Source organism: Scleropages formosus, chromosome 6, assembly GCF_900964775.1.
Source record: "Scleropages formosus chromosome 6, fSclFor1.1, whole genome shotgun sequence".
Taxonomy (NCBI): Eukaryota; Metazoa; Chordata; class Actinopteri; order Osteoglossiformes; family Osteoglossidae; genus Scleropages; species Scleropages formosus.
This window is the reverse complement of record NC_041811.1, coordinates 25,718,649-25,735,516: the sequence shown is the minus strand read 5'-3', so window position 1 is coordinate 25,735,516 and position 16,868 is coordinate 25,718,649. Positions and strand designations below refer to the sequence as shown.

The 16,868-nt window shown below is 43.2% G+C and overlaps 1 protein-coding gene across 3 annotated transcripts in view; it reads left to right on the top strand.

Annotated features, from left to right (window-relative positions):
• Window positions 1–4,464: 4,464 nt before the first annotated feature.
• The window catches only part of ctif (CBP80/20-dependent translation initiation factor), a 107,672-nt gene continuing 95,268 nt past the window's right edge, over window positions 4,465–16,868 (top strand). For all 3 annotated transcript variants that reach the window (XM_029252667.1, XM_029252666.1, XM_029252669.1), the window contains exon 1: window positions 4,465–4,819. The gene's annotated coding sequence lies outside the window, so the exon portion shown is untranslated. The remainder of the gene's footprint in view (window positions 4,820–16,868) is intronic.

The following is a 16,868-nucleotide window of genomic DNA, read 5'->3' as shown; positions in this document are numbered from 1 at the left end:
AAAGTCCATCTCGAACCCCAAGGTTAAGAATCACTCCTCTAATGGCAATTTTGAGTGACCAGGTCACTTTGTATGTATGTCTTAGGACTGTGAGAGGAAACCAAGGTGAGAATGGAGAGAAAAAGCAAACTCTAAACAAACAGTAGTTGTGATGTACCAGTGCTACTCACTGTACCACTGTGCTCCCCTCATTATACATATTTGCTAAGAGAAGCCCACCTTACCTTTGACTTTAAAGAAATATGGTTTCTCAAAGATTCAGATAAAAAGAGCTGTTTGTGTTGTGTGTTGAATTCACACATTAGCTAAAGTATGGCTGCAGTAAAAAGAATTGAAGCAATGTTCATGCAAGGTTTCCTGTTTGTATATCATACCTTTCATTTTTATGTTGAAATTGGTAAAGTGTTTTTCCACACTTTGACTGTTAGGAGGAGTGGTTTGTGTCTGGTTGCCCTTTTTGTCAATCATTTACAAATCCCACCAACCTACTTCCCACAATATTTATTTGACAGCTCTCCTCTTTTCCGTTTGCCGGCTTGCTCTTTTGAGTTTTCTTGGTCACTGCTTTAGATTGAAATAGTCTGCTTTTCAGGTTCAACCATCAGGATGTTTTTATGAACATGATTGTTCATATGGTGGAAAGTAACAATTAACTCTGCTTTAGTCTCTCTGTGTTGATGTAATGCACATGTTGTATTTTCAGTGAGATGTACATTGCTTTGGAGAAAAGTGTCTACTAAATAAATAAATGTAACTGTAATGAAGATCCCTCCTTGCTATTGATACAAGTAATGCTCCACACAGAGAAAAGACTGGAAATGTTGATCATGGCAGTGAAATTCATTTGATTGTTTACACCCTTATGTTGAACTGATTCTTCAAAACTATACTTTAAATGCCCTTGTAGATGGCACAGCAGTATGTATGACAATGTTTCTAATTAATATCTAAAACACAGTTGAAAATTTCGAGATTTCCTTTGCCCACTTTGTTGCTGCAGCGATACAAAATAAACTGTACAGTAATACACAAGTTTTACTGCATTTTCATTTTTAACTTTGATGCAATTATATTTATGATATGCTTTCATACTGTGTACTTCGATATTCTATAACAATGAAAAAACATGATATTTTTAAGTATGGTGCCATTTTAAGTGTATTTTTACCTCTACGTTTGTTCTCAGACCTCTGCAAAATAAATGTATTGAATATAGATGAGGTCTATATTCCTCCTTCTCTCAATGTAATGCATAAATTGTACTTTTGCTGAGATGTACGTCGCTTTGGACAAAAGCATCTGCTAAATGAATAAATGTAAATGTAAATGTGAAGGAGACTGCTTCTTGGCACTATTCACTTTTAGGAGCCCAGATCTTGTGATAACTTGGTTAGAGTAAAAGGAAAGATGTGAACACAGTAATATTAATAGTCTGAATGGTTTTTGAGCAGTTGCTTGACAGCACAGTAGGTCAACAAATTATGGAAGTGCTTGTACCATATAGACTAAAAATAGAATTATTGTAATGCTGTTGACAAGCAAAAACAGAAGTGACGATAGAAATGTAAAATGTATTTCCAGTCAGTGTTAATAAGTATTGATTTTTTCCTGATTCACATGACTTTATTGGATTTTGACCTTCCATGAATTGATTATAGAGAGTGCTTCATTGGAGCATATTATTTTGACACAGAATTGGATCTTTTTGTTTGTTTAAGAGGAAATGAAACATTGCTGTAGGCTAAACTTCAGTCTTGCATTGTTCCTTTCTTGCCCAAATGTTATTGCAAGTGCTCTTTTAGTTTCTGGATAATTAATTCATTATTTTAAAACTCTCTAGTGTTGGACGACTGACCTCATTCCATCCTCTTTGTGTCTGCGTTGTCAGAAAACCAAGAGATACAGCCTTGCTTACTTCTTGTACCACATGGAGGGGTGCTTCTGAGGTCTCTGAGTCCTGCTTACCCTAATTAGGTTGCAGTCTAATCCATTGTGACACTACTGATAACCATATCCACACTGTGCAAGCAATACTCCAGCAATACTGCTATCATGAATTGAGCTCTTTGTGAGGAAGTCATTTTCAGTGTGAAGCCAAATTGAGGAGGTCTGTTTTTTTCAGTTTTAAAGGGATTTTTGTCTTTAAATCTTTTAATTCTCCTGTACATAATGGGCAAAAGTTGTATTTCTGGGTTATATAACAATGTTTCAAGGGGTTTTCATACAGATATGTATTGCAACACTGCTAAGGAAATTAAATGAAATTTTCCTCAGTGACAGTAGGCAGAATGGCTTTAACCTGAAATGACCTGTATAGTCTGTAGCAATAAGGTTAATGATAGACAATAAATTCTGTACACATGTATGTTGGATGGTGAAAAAATGTGCAGTGGGCATTGTTTTATTGCTTTGTGACAGTATTAATGGTAAAACAAAAATGAGAACTTAAATTCCTTAACATTACTCAATGAGAACCAGATACCTGATAATTTTATCATTACTTTTAGTGTGATTTGTTGCATTGACCCTGTTCCCTCTCTGCTTATCTGAAACAATGGCATAGACATATGCCTATTCTTCATCTTATTGAGCAATAGCTCCCTGTCCACAAATGACTTTTTCTTAGCTTTCAAGAGGGTGCACAACAAATCGATTATAATGAACTTCCTTTAACTGCCATAGTCTTGTGTCCTTAATTATTACTTTGAAAGAATAAATGAGTCAGAATTCAAGGTTTCACCTAATGTGGCTATATCAGAGGTACTGCCTGGATCTTAGTAACTAGTAGCCTTCACTCTGCAAAGAAATGCCTTCCTCTCATCTGTCCTGAATAGTCTCAGATTCTCCGCTGTACAGTTCCTATCTCAAATTTAATGTGTAAAATTATAGCATGCTTGTTGGAGATGTATATAATATTTCCCCACCACATTCTTGTGCTCAGCCTCCACAGATTAGGTCTCAAATTACAAATACACCTCCACTTCTGCAGTTCCATTGAGAGTAACAGTGTTTTAACCTCCCAGACTGCCAGAATAGATTATCTGTCTGAGCAGGAAGATGGCAGAGACTCTTTATTTTTAGGAAAAGCATCGGCAAACCTGATCTGGAAAAGATGCAATGAAAGAAAGAAGGCCTCCTTCCATGCTTGATTTCCTGGTAGTGCTTATCTAACCCTTGTATAACCTCACACAAGGCAGTCAGACTCTTGTGTTAGATTTAAAATCCACCATAGGCCTGAACAGTGGCTTGGTGGAAGAGTGGGTAATACTGGTGCTTCACAGCTCCTTGAGCTGCTTGGTAGGCAAAGGCTCAAGTCCAGCTCAAGGTATGTCAAGATTGCATGTTTCTTCCTGTGTTTGTACTCTGCAGATATATACAGAAGAAGGCAATGGTGAACTACTTCCATTACTCCTTTGCCTAGAAAATCATGTGAGAGGTTTCCAACAGTTCAATTCAACTGTCTGGCACATCCATAAAGACATAGGCCCTGATAAAATTATAAACAGTATTTATCAGTAATAGTTTCACATTTACACAACTGCAGTTCACCTGATATACTGTATATATTTTGGTTTCATTAAGAATTTCACAAGCAGTATGGATCCACTTCATCGCAAATAAATCAATATCTTTGATAAAACTTAACACAGTTAACAAGTCTGGTACAATATCTTTTGTCAAGCTGTAAAAAGATATAGTCACTGTTCAAAGTTACAAATGTACACTTTGAAATACTAAAAATGCACATAAACAGGAGTGTGAAACCAGATTTATTGAACTCACTTTCACAGTGTTTACAGCTAGTGTCTAGTATTGGTGAGTGATGGTCAATAAACAAGAAGACGAACTTTGTGCTTGTTTAAGGAATGACTTGGTTCATGTAAAATTATTATTCATTGCATTGGGCAGGGGTACTTGCCAAACATAAGCCAATGAAATGCTCCAGTAAAAATTTCTCCAGATGTCTAAATGAGTGCATATGTGTAAGCACTTAGTATCCAAACATTCCCATCAAAGAAAAACATCAGGAAAATTAACAAATGATAACCATGTAGCTTCTGGATTAAAATATTAAAATGTTTTACAACATATATTTTTTTTCAAATATTATAGGAATATCAGTGATATTACAGAACCTAACCTGCAAAGAAACTGAGAGACACATGCATTACGTTTTTAATGATTGTGACTTCAGGATAAAATTATTGAACAAAACGAGTTAGAAACAGATTTGCAGTTCCATCTGTGTTCATAAACCATGGAGCCAGTGCACCCTGTACTTGTTAGTGTGCTGAAGTATAGATTATTCAAAAATCCAGTAATACAGTCCAATAATAATAAAAATACACCACAGGGTGACTCCTTGAGATAAGGAGCACAATTTTAAATCAAGCCTATTGTTAATTTATGTTTTTACCATAAACCTATTATTCTACTGATCAGATATGGCATAATATTACCCGGTAAATAACACACAGAGCCTGAGAATTCCATAAGCCGTTTCACTATGCTCTCTGTGTGTGTGTGCGCGAACATTTTCTGTGCGCTTCTCGCGGTGCCGCGGAGAGCTGAACTACAAAACTCCACTTCCCAGAATTCCCAGCTCCACGCGTTCGCGGCCCGTCAGCGAAGCGGACTAAACGTCACGTTCCTACATTCCCGTCTTCGCGTTCCAGCAGGAGCGTAATCTTCTTCTGCCGAACACGTTTCTGTCCGGAAAGGGCACAGACCCGCACGGAGCACCCATGACACCGCAAAGAGGGAGTTAAAATCGAGGAGGAGATCCCGGATTCCTCGTCAGCCTGAATCGCCGCATCCGGTGAGTCCGTGAGAACTCGTGCCTTGCGGTTATTCCGTGGTTTGACAACAGAGCAGTTGATCCGCACAGAAAGCGCCGGCCGGGTAGATCGTGTTCCTTCCTGCGTGCCGCCAGCTCTTCACACGACACGGCCGCGGTCCAGCGCAGATCTCGGCTGCTCTGGCGCCGCATGCAGTTGCGCTTCACCACCAGACCAGACGGTCTTGGCGCATCTCGTCTCATCCGCTTCGCGCGCGGGGCTCGGTCGGTGTCTCCGTATGACGCCCCGTTTCGCTTCCTTCAGGAGCGCCGTGACAACGGCCGGCGTGCCCGTGGAACGGGAACAATATCAACTATGCCTTTACTTTACCTGTTGACATTGATTGAGCGCGCGGCACGCACAGCACATGCAGTACTGTGTCGGACCGCGGGGGAGGGGGGCGGCACAGCTGTACCGAGCGAGGAACTGGACTGACTGACTGACTGACTCTGGCCGTAATAAATACGCAGTGATTTATCACGGACGCGAACAGATTACTGAGTCATCATGTGTGTCGGTGCCGCAGCGCGGGACCGGGAGACTGTTAATGAGCTGCTCGGCGCGGGGGCGCCGGGGGGCGCGAGGGCGCGGGCTGGATGCGAGGGTGTGGAGCGGCTTTGTTCGGACCGGACACGCGCGGCCGTCCGCAGTCATGACTGGGCACTTTCCGGCGGAGCGCAGAGAGCGCGCGCGCCCGCGCTCTCACACACACACACACGCGCAGAGCCGCACTGTGACACGTGCAATAACGCGCTCCATGTGAGATTGCCGCGCTATTGTTGTGCTGCACTGTCCCGTTCGTTCGTCCCACTCGAGGCCCTTACGGATCCGCTTTGATTCCTATTTAATTTAACTCGGCCGCTTATTCGCCGCTTCCCACACTCATTAGATTATCTGAAGAAAGGGGTGGATGTGTCACTGTATTGTTACCATATCATTTTGTCCTTTAGTTCGCTGACACGTTCACATTAATTCATGTTGCAGACACTTGTCAATGATTTATGCAGTATGATCATGTGACACCTTATTATATATTATTATAAGGTGACATACAGTACTAGTAGATACACTGAACTCTACAGCCATTGAGGGACATTCATGTAGTGTAAGATGAGTAACTTCACAATGATTTACGCATTTAGCAGCCAGGGCATTGTTATTGAATCAAATCAAGGTAAGCAAGTCAGTACTACTGCAGCAGTGAGATTTGAACCCGAGATCATCAGACTCCAAAGCTTCAGCACCGAGCACATGGTGACCCTGCTATGGAGCCACTGGCTCCCTGCTGTTTCCCTTCCATTCCATTCCACACAACAATGGATGGTGACCTAATGTGCTGTGATACAATGCAGATTAAATGGGTAGCACATTAGTTTAAATCTGAGCAACATAATGGTCAACATTTGAAATTCTCACCCAGCCCTTATAACATACCTATCATATTTTCTCTGGCTCCAGTTTGCATGCTCTGCTGGTATAGCCTACGGTTTGCTCAGCTGTGGAAATAATGTTGTTGATGTGGCGCTGCTGAAAAGACAAGTGGTTTAACATTACGTTTTTGTAATATGTTAAGAGGATTAGCTCTTAAAATTTAGCTGATGCGTTTTGTCCAAAGTGATAGAAAATGTTAACTTTTGCAGTGATTTACATATTAGTACAATTTACTGTCATTTATGTTTATATAACTTTGTTTGGCAGATGCTTTTCTCCAAGGTGACTTCCAGTGAACTCTATGTAGTGTTATTATCAGCCCACACACCTTATTCACCAAGGTGACTTAAACTGCTAGACACACTACTTACACTGGGTCACTCATCCATACATCGGTGGAACACTCTCTCTCTCTCTCTCTCTCTCTCGCACACTATGGGGGAACCTGAACAGCATGACTTTAGCCTGTGGGAGGAAACCAGAGCACCGGGAGGAAACCCACGCAGACACGGGGAGAACGTGCAAACTCCACACAGACTCAGTGGGGATCGAACCCATGTCCTCTTGTACCACCCACGCTACTCGCTGTGCCACCATATTGCCCCGGTTCAGCATAAGTACCTTGATGAAGGATAGTAGAGCAGGAATGAGGATTTGAACTGGGGACTTTCAGGTTGCAAGGAAGCATTGACTAAAACTACACCACCTGTCATATTTTACTTAAATCGAGAGTTCAGGATGCTTTGTTACTGCTGTCATCAACCTGAATTCCTCATGCATAAGGTTTTATTTCAGTGGTTGAGATTAGGTGGGCTGTTCTGGATACAAGACATCATAAAGGAATATTTCACCTTTCCCCATGCTAAATGACTATCCGTGGACAAAACAATAGCAGAGCACTGGTGTTATTAATTTAATTAACAAATTTGTGTGCTGGCTGTAACATAGGTAACAAGTTTTTACTAGTATTGAGAAGTTATCGAGCACCTAGGGTCTTGATTGACATTTAATCACTGAACTCAGCAGTTTTCGTTAATAATTGAAACAGTTTAAATAAGAACAGCAAATGCAGGACTTCTGTGTGTCGCCCTAATATACCCCTATAGAGTGATCGAGTCCATCGTTGAACATTTTGAAGGGTTAGGATATTGTATAGTCTTACAGCTTTTCACCGCTGTTTTTCCCAACATAGTCTAGTTAGACCAGTATTATCGGTTTATTCATGGTGTCACTATTTAAAAAGGAATACAGTACAAATTTGTAGTGTAGTCTCCACCGTCTTACTTGATATTTCTCCATGGGGCCCAATGCTCTATGATCCAAAGGTTGCTTACCTTATTGTCTTTCAGCTATCTTGATACTTCTATTTTGCTTCACAATAGATGAGTTTTTAAACCTCCCACATGTATTGCTGGATACGTTTTTAGTTTGTGTACTTGTAACCTACTTTCTGTAAGCAATTTTCTACATGAAAGTGTCTAGATCTGTTGCTTCAACTGGGTCACGGAAATTGGGGTTGCAGGAGCTTGCTCGGATCGCTTATTGAGCCGTCATTGATCCGAAGTCGGGTTTGCGGCGCCGATCAGTACGAACTAGGGAGTGCTTTGTGACAACTGCCATTAGCGTCACAGCTCTCCGTACGCACACAAATAACGCTGCTGCAGCTTGCTTGTTTGTTTTGGTCTTGTCTGTCTCAATCGTTTCTGAGTGTTCCATTTACAGCGAATGTAAAGGCCACTGTGTGAAATTCCATCACCCTGTGTTGGGTGGGTGGGGGGTGTTTGTCTCTGTCCGTGTGTAACAATGAAGGGGCTTTGTAGGCCAGTCACATTAACTGTACGAGGCTTACACCCCTGGCCCCTCCGAACTGAATATTCCATCAGGTCAAGCCCAGGGAACAATTTGGCCATTGTCACGCTCAGCTTTTTAAGCAAGGCTGGGATAACAGCTCGTGCTTCTGGAATTTGCACTTTCGTGTTACGGTACCATCGGTGTGCGCCATGTATTGGTGGTGCGAGCCTTATAGTCTCTATGAATCGTGATTTCTAGAGTCAGGATTTGCTTTCATGATGAGAAATGGTCAAGGCCAGATCCCAGTGTCATCTGATTACGAGCAGTGTTTTACATTTATTCATTTGGCTGATGCTTTGCCCGAACGCAGCTGGAAATATTAAGCTACTTACAATGACTTGCCCATTTATACAGCCTGGTAATTTGTATTAGAGCCCTCCAGGGTGGATATTTTTCTGAGGAGGCTGGGCATGAACCTGTGACCTCCAAGTTCAAAGGTAGCAGCTCTTAACCGCTGTGCTGTCTGCTGCCCTTTCCGGCTCCTTCCGCTCCCTCTTCAAGATGATGATGTCTGTGTAAGCAGATGGGTCGTGCAGCCCAGGGCAAGGGGTGGTATTAGCCAAACGGACAGCTCCCAGCAGTCTGCCCCTAGTAGACCGATGAGGACCAGTTGCTCCCAAATGCAGAAGACTTTTTAAGCAGCTGGTTTGAGGACTGATCATTGTCAGGAGTCTTTGATGGAACAGAGTGGTTTCCTGGGCCCTGTCTTGGATTCTGTGGGTCTTGTTTTCTGTTAAGTAGATTACTTACTTTTAGCTTTGCTTTTTGCTCCACTGGAGAGGTCTCGTCCCCATTTTGGTTTTTTTGTTCCAGAATAAAACCCTTTTTCTCAGACAAACTTGCTGCGCGTTGCCCCTGGTCCTGCCCATATCGCTGCCTTCGCCCCAGAACTGGCCGCATCATAGGCCAGTTTACTATTAGGGGAGTCAACCTGTAATGAGACACACACACACACACATTTTCAGAACCGCTTATCCCATACGGGGTCAGGGGGAACCGGAGCCTACCCGGTAACACAGGGCGTAAGGCTGGAGGGGGAGGGGACACACCCAGGACGGGACGCCAGTCCGCCGCAAGGCACCCCAAGCGGGACTCGAACCCCAGACCCACCAGAGAGCAGGACTGTGGTCCAACCCACTGCGCCACCGCACCCTCTGTAATGAGACACTTTTTAAAATATTCTTCAGAAACTTTGGAGAAATGGACCAGTTATGTTTGATTAAACAGGTCTCCCTATCTCGTCTAGGGGGAAAAAAAATTTCCTTTAGCGCTCGGCTAATGTCAAATTTTGCTTGCGGAGATAAGGGGGATATGAGGAACCATTAACGTCTCATCCACATCAAGACAGGTGTGAGTTTTCATGTTTTTATGTCTTCTGTTGATTATGACAAGACTTCTGCATAAAGTTCTAAGGTCATTACAATAAAACAGCATTGTCTGACTTTGTACATTGGTATTTTCCTTTTTAAGAATTTTCCAAATGCTTTTGTACTCCTGATTTTTTTCTTTCTTTTTTCTTTTCTTTCTTCTCTCCCCTTTTGGGGGTTGAGGTTGCGTGAGCTTCATGATTATCATCAGAAGTGATTTGAATAACAAAGGCATAGAGGTCTGGATGTCCCAAGACACGGATGTTATCTTGGGTTACTTTAGTACGTCGCTGCTCCCAATTGAAGTCAAGTGTCAGTTTCGACATCCTGAAGTCACTGTAGAGCTGCTAAAAAGTTCACAGATGCTCAGTTTGGTTGAGCTCGAGGCTCTGCGCTGCTTGCCCTTTCTAGAATCCCCTGCTTGTTTTTGCTGTTGCAGAGGTCTGGTTAAGGTTTTCTGGAGAATTGTAGAGCCATCAAGTTGTACGCTGTGTTGGTCCTCAGTGCTTTTGTGTAAAATCAGTGATGCCAAAGTTTTGTCTAAACTCTGGAAGCTTCCATGTTCTGCATTTCTGTGATAAGCTTTTCTATTGGCTGATTCTGTAGGACAGTTACTCTGATGAAGGGTAACATTTTTAGTGTCATTGTTATCAAGTAGCTATATGGTAGAAAGATTATTCTTTACTTGACAGATGCCTTTATCTAATACAACCTAGTAAAGATAAACCAAATGTGCTATTACTAGGTATCAATGACATGAAATAGCTCTAAAGGAAAGTTTGACAATATGTAAACAACAATTACATCTGGAATTTACATTTTGCTTTAATGTGAAGTGCATACTGAGAAAATTAATTTGGAATACACACTTTAAATATGCTCCATGTGTAAAGATGTCTGAATGTCACCTGCGTTTTTGTTAGAATATCTGCCTCAAGGATGTTCTGAGAGGGCGGACAGAACTGTAGGACAGGTCTGAAGAGCTGTTTTGCTGATTATTGCTGATTCCCGTGGTTTACCGTGCTCATCAAAGGATACCATTGCACTCGCTGCTGTTTGTGTAGGACGCAGCAAGTAGTGTCATGGCTGGAGCAGTTCGTTACAATCAAGGGAACTTACATTTATTCATTTAGCAGACGCTTTTGTCCAAAGCGACATGCATCTCAGCAAAAGTACAATGTATGTATTACAATTACATTTACATAAATAAAATTAATTTATGCATTATATAACTTGGTGCAAGTCCTTCCTGCTGTTGCAGTATCTTCGAAAAAGGTACTTATTGCAGTGAAAATAACCCTTGCGTAAATGTGCAAATCATCGTATGCGGCATTGTGTATAAACGTAATATTGCAAGATGGTGGCACTCATCAGCTAAATGAGTATGTGGGAACTAAGTGGGAAATACGTTGGGTGTCAGTCAACTGATTCACCAAGTTTTGCAAAAGTGCTCTGGAAAGCTTTTCTGCCATCCAGATCTCACAATAGCTCACCTGTGACACTGTTTTCGTCCTTGCCACCAGTCCAGCTGGTTTGCAACTGTATGGTTATTGCACACTGTTGAGAGTCACATGGGATTGATTAAATCTTTATACAATGTCATTATAGCTCCAAGTTTCCATTCTTATTTAAATCTAGCCTGCGTACTTGAAGATTGTGAACAACAGTGCAGCGCGTTACGCGCTAGTAAGATGTTGCACATGCACTTTGATTATGGTTGAGCTGCCGTGTCTTTTTACATTCCTTGTCAACTTCTCTGGAAGACTAAAACGTGCTTCAGCCTGTTTGGGCTTGCTGAGAGGAAATTGGTTTCCCAGATTTTGGGCCTGAAGGAAATTAGATCTGCTTGCCACACATTTTTGCTATTATGGAACGATTTTGGGCTATCCAAATGTCTCGTAATTTCATTACAGCGTGAGCTCTTGCGTGTTTGCCACGATAATTCCCGTTTTTTTCTGCTGGACTCGGCTCAAAACAAGGAAACATCCGGTGCAACGAATGTGAGAGACCAACTTGATAGCCTTTTTAACTTGAGGATTTCAAATCAGCATTTTTTTTTTTTGGGCTTCTTAACCATGTGATTGAACTCGGTATGTATTTCATTTTAATTAGTGCCTCATCCACCCCAGGGGTGTGCGGTGGCGCAGTGGGTTGGACCGGGTCCTGCTCTCCGGTGGGTCTGGGGTTCGAGCCCCGCTTGGGGTGGATTGCGATGGACTGGCGTCCCGTCCTGGGTGTGTCCCCTCTGTGTTGCCGGGTTGGGCTCCGGCTCCCCGCGACCCCGTATGGGACGAGCGGTTTCAGACGATGTGTCTAGTGCCTCATCCACATGTGAATCGCGTGGAGACGTACTATTCAATTAGTTACTCCGTTAAGGGCAGAGGTTACATTTTAGTTAGTGTTCCAGGTGTAGGTGGTGGTGCTGTTCTGTCAAAATGATTACTTCGTTAAAGCAAGTAGGAGCTGAGGTACAGGGAAACCAAACTTACACTCTGGTTCTTGAGGACCCGGCTTGGCGAACCCTGTTTTGCAAGATGGGTTTCCACTTGTCGGACGCGGCTGGCCCAGTCGTTGGCGGCGTGTGCCACGCGGAGAGCTGTTTTGGAAACTGCCGGCAAGCAGCACTGTAAACAGTCACCACCAGATTCCAGTTGCTGGTTGTGAACCTCCTTGGAGAGGCTGCCCTTGCGCACTTGCGTAAGATCATTGACCGCGTTCCTTTAGTAGACTACAATTTAGTAGAATTACTTAATCTGTATACTGTACAGCACCTCATATAAATACCAGCCATGATAATTTGAAAATCTAGTTTGAGTTCTGTGGTTGTACCAGATTTCACCCTGGATTTGTTTGCTAGTTGGTTACCTTGCTGCCTGCTAATATGAAGTTATGCTTTACTCCGTTTACCTTTTTTTTTTTTTTTATAAATCTCTTGTGCCTTTGACACCTTCCTTTTGGATCAGGAAGATTCCTAGCAGCAGATATCGCTGACCCTTAAGCGGCTGTGTTGACCAGTAGTTGAACTTTTACGAAGAAGTAGATCAGTTATATTTAATAAGAATGTCTTTGCCGGTCTGAAATAGTTAATCTATCCATCTGACATTTGTTTAGATAAGGTGTACCTTCAGGGAAAGTGGGTACGGATAAATACTGGTTGTACTACGTGCAGTTTTACCTCAATTAATTTAACAAAAGGAAACATCATAACTGCTAAAAAGGAAGTTTGAAATGCCAGATAAGTGTCTTAATCCCAGAAATATACCTGCTGTTTAGGCCTATTGAGTGTGGTAATGGAAGTCATCTCCAAGGCTACCCCAAGCTCTCTAATAATGTGTTTATAAGTGTGAGGCATGGACTCTGTTGTCATGTAATAGGAATTCCCTTGACCGCCATGAAGTCTAAGCGTGTTAGTTGTTGCCTCTGTGCACGTGGCTCAGACAGTTTGTTTATTTTTTTTTATTATCTGCCTTTACTGCAGCTCAGTTTCAACATAGAAGGATTATGGAAATTAAAAAAAAAAAAAAAGAGTAATTTCTCTGATTAGTTTCTTGTGCTTTCTTCCTTATTTTAATTTTAGCCATTGTGCAGTGGTGTGTCTGATGTATGTTTGTGGTTAATAAAACTGCATAACTGCATAAGTCTGTGACTTTACTGCGTAAGTACCTGAAGTTAAGTGGCATGAGTAGTGATTATTAAAACATGTGCTCATTCAAAAAATAATGTGCAGAGGGTTGAACCACCTTTGGCCTTGCTCACCTCATTAATGGAAGATTTTCTGCTCATTTCAAGTAGAAAGCTCGCGGTTGACTTCCCCATTCCTCCTTTAATGTGTAAATAAACCTCTCTGCTCATGAGGGCCATTGTGACCTTGCCCTATTTCCGTGTTCCACTTCATCCCAAACATGCTCTGTCCCTTTGAGGGCTGCGGTGGGGCTTCGAGATGTAGCAGACCAGGCGTTGACAGTCCCTGGTTTGCAACCCAGTTTTCCTGTGTTCTGCAGCACATCCCTCAACTTCTGGTAGGGTTGCTGTGGTGTAGTAGGTAGCGTAGTGGCTAGAGCCATCATCTTGCAATTCACGGACTTGGGTTTGAATTTCTGCTCCCCGTAATGCTCTTAATGAACACTCCGGTAAAAATGACACAGTTGTTTGAATGGGTGTGAGCTGCACTATCAATGGGTGAAAGATTTTACACTACCTTGAGTACAGTATTAGAGCTTGCCTCTGACATCTCTGCTTGGATGTCTGATAAGTCTGTAATTCAGTCTCTCCAAAACCAATATCCTCCATCTCCCAGCAGGTCTATCCAGTTGTCGGGAACTCTTTCAAACTGGAAAATTTGGTTCACCGCTTCATCGGTGAGGAGCCTGGGATGTAACAGTTGACTCGAGTCTTTGCATCTCCCAACACGCTGCAGCCGTAATCCGGTTCTGCATATGTCTTCCGTGTAACGCCCTCAGGATCCGCCAACGTCTCGTAACGCACTGTACGCATCTCCTGGTGCGGGCCATACTGATATCCTGCTTGAAGTACTGCAGCTCCTTCCCTCCTCTGTGATCAGACATCACCAGCTGATCTGTAATGTTGTGGCATGAGTTGTGCTTAACTTTTCAGTCTTTCCATGTATTTCCACTCCTCTCGCTCACTGATATTATGTATACCTCACTGACTTTCTAGGTGTCCATAGCCATCAAGTTCGAAACTCTGGTTATGATTTGCATGTCAATCAAAAGATCTGCTCCGGGATCCGATCTGTACGGGATCTTATCGCTCCCTATACCCCATCGAGAGTGCTGTGCTCTTTCACCTCTGGCTGCCTGGTGGTCCCACACTTGAGAGGTCCAATATGGAAAGTAAACAGGTTCTTGGTTTTGAATCCAGCGTGGCGGAATGAACGCCGTCTCTCCCTCAGAACTGCCGAGTCTCTTTCGTGATTCAAGAATGGTCTTGAAATGCATCGCTGTCCAACTTCGTATGCAGCTCTTTTCGCATCTCTCTCCTCATATCCTTACTGCTGTATAAACCTGCATCACACCTGCCGCAATCAATTTTGTATTTCCTATCACACTTAGTTCTCTGGACAGCAGCTTGCGTAATGTACACCAGCAAAGATGGTAGTGTTTTGGACAAACTGACTGTGCCTCAACAATTACATATTCACATCTAAAACACTTATTGTGTTAAATGTACTTTGTTTATTCTGGGTTGCTCCGCTAAATGAATAAATGTCAGCGTAATGTTAGGTTTAAACATTGCAAGTCACCTCGATACCGTAGTTTTGTTACAGTTGTGGAGAGATACGTTGAGCCACCGTTCCCAGGATACAAGTCCTTCGGCCAGGATCTTTTGCCCCCCACGGTCCATGTTTTGCAACCCACCTGCAGTTTGATGCATTTTTTTAGTTTTGGAACCCGTGCTATATGACTGTCCGAAATCAAGCGTGTGGCAGTGTCACGAGCGCCCCCGGTCTGTATCCCCCAGAGCTGCGTATAGGCGACACGTGATTCAGTTTGCCCGGCCACTCTGTTTCAGGTGTAACGTACTACGGTACAGCCGATTTTGTTGTATCTTTCTGTTCGTTCCTGGTCTGTGGCAGTTTTAAATTTTACTGTGACAACATGTGAAATGATAGCGAATCATCAAGATAAGAAATGCCTTTGAATGTGGATCGACCCGCTCCGCCCTTGAGAATGTGCTTGAAAAAGCGGTAGCTGAGCTTATTCTACTTTTTTTTTTTTTTTTTTTTTAATCCGCTGAATCGCAACAGCTGGAAGATGGGGGTTTGTCTGCTGTGGCATGTAGGAAATTGCTGCATATTTTCATAAGTCTTTTTGCTGTAGTAGGCCAAGTGTGTCAATGAAACATTCTTTGTGGAAGGAAAAACCTTTTCTTTTTTTGCATAGTGAACACCTTAGCAGGAACGCACCTAAATTTCAAATATTAACCGTCAGATATCAGAACAATTGACACAAACATGCCAGGTGAAAAATATTCAAAAAGCACAGTAGCGTTGTTTTTATTTCCTTTCCATAATGTTCCCCGCTTCTGTACTTAGTCATTTCTACTCTAGTTACCATGCTTGGAAAGCACAGTAAATGCAGCGTTGGTTTTATGCTTCTAGCACTGATGAAACCTGCTGAAACTACTGTATTGCAAGCAGACTTGACAAACAGGCCTTGAGAGAATTACATCAATGTTCCGTGACCAAATAACCTACAGCGATGCCTTCAGCTAGGAGGCGGTGGGCGTCCCGCGCTCGGAAAGGCATTGTGGCGAGCGGGGCGTTTCCAGCCTTTGTTTTAACAGCTGGCCGCCGAAAGGGTGTCCCTCCGAGCGAGCGACAAGTGACACGGCAGCGGCGGAGGGAAGCGAAGCGGATCCGAAACGGCGGTCGTATCCCGAGAAAGCCCGTCGTTCGTTTATTTGACGTCCAAAGGTCACCGCCTGCGTTATGCCTTCGTTGCGGATGCGCGGATTTAAATCCTAAATATAAACTGCGGATCCAGAAGTGTCCGCGTCCGTGTCCGCGTGCCTCGCTGGGAGGAGGGGTGAGGCGGGAGGGTGACTTTTCTTCGGCACGGCCCGGCAGACATAAAGGGCGTTCTGTTCCTCTGTGTCTCGAGCCGGTCTCTGCGCAGCAGGCTGCTGGTGGCTGTTCCTCCCAGCCCCCTCTGGCGGTTACATCGACGTAAGAGCTGCACATGTGACGCTCTTCTCTGTCGACCTGCAGTCCGGCATTATTCCCTCTGGTTTATGCATACAGGAATTGGACGAAATCACAGAAATGCCTACCGTTATGTTAATGTGACGTGAGCTAGAGCGGTTAGAGTCACTGCCTTTGGATCCAAAGGTCGCAGGTTCGATCCCCACCTCCAGCTGTAGTACCCTTGAGCAAGGCACTCACCCCAAATTGCTCCAGTAAAATTACCCAGCTGTATAAATGGGTAAATAATTGTAAGTAGCTTAACGTCGTAAGTCGGTTTGGAGAAAAGTGTCAGCTAAATGAATAAATGTAAATGTAAGCTAATGACGAGTAGGGCCACCCTTTTTCTTCTGAACAGCTTCAGTCCTTTTTGGAATGCTGTGTTACAAGTCCTGAACTGTGCGTAGTGGGATAGTGCACCTTTCTTCAAGAAGGAAAGCTTCCAGTTGTTTGAGCGATGATGGAAGGAGGAAGCCTCGACACTCTGTGGCCCAGAACTTCCCGCACGGGTTCAGTGACGTTTAAATCTGTTGATTTTTGACGCTGTGCGTTTGTGGCGTTTAGTAACTGGTACCGTGAAGTCCCGCTGTTCCTGTCTGCCGACGCACATTGTTCACGTTTCCCATATTTTTGAGACTGTTCCTTTTAACATTTTATAGAATTTTTCAGTTTCTCTGA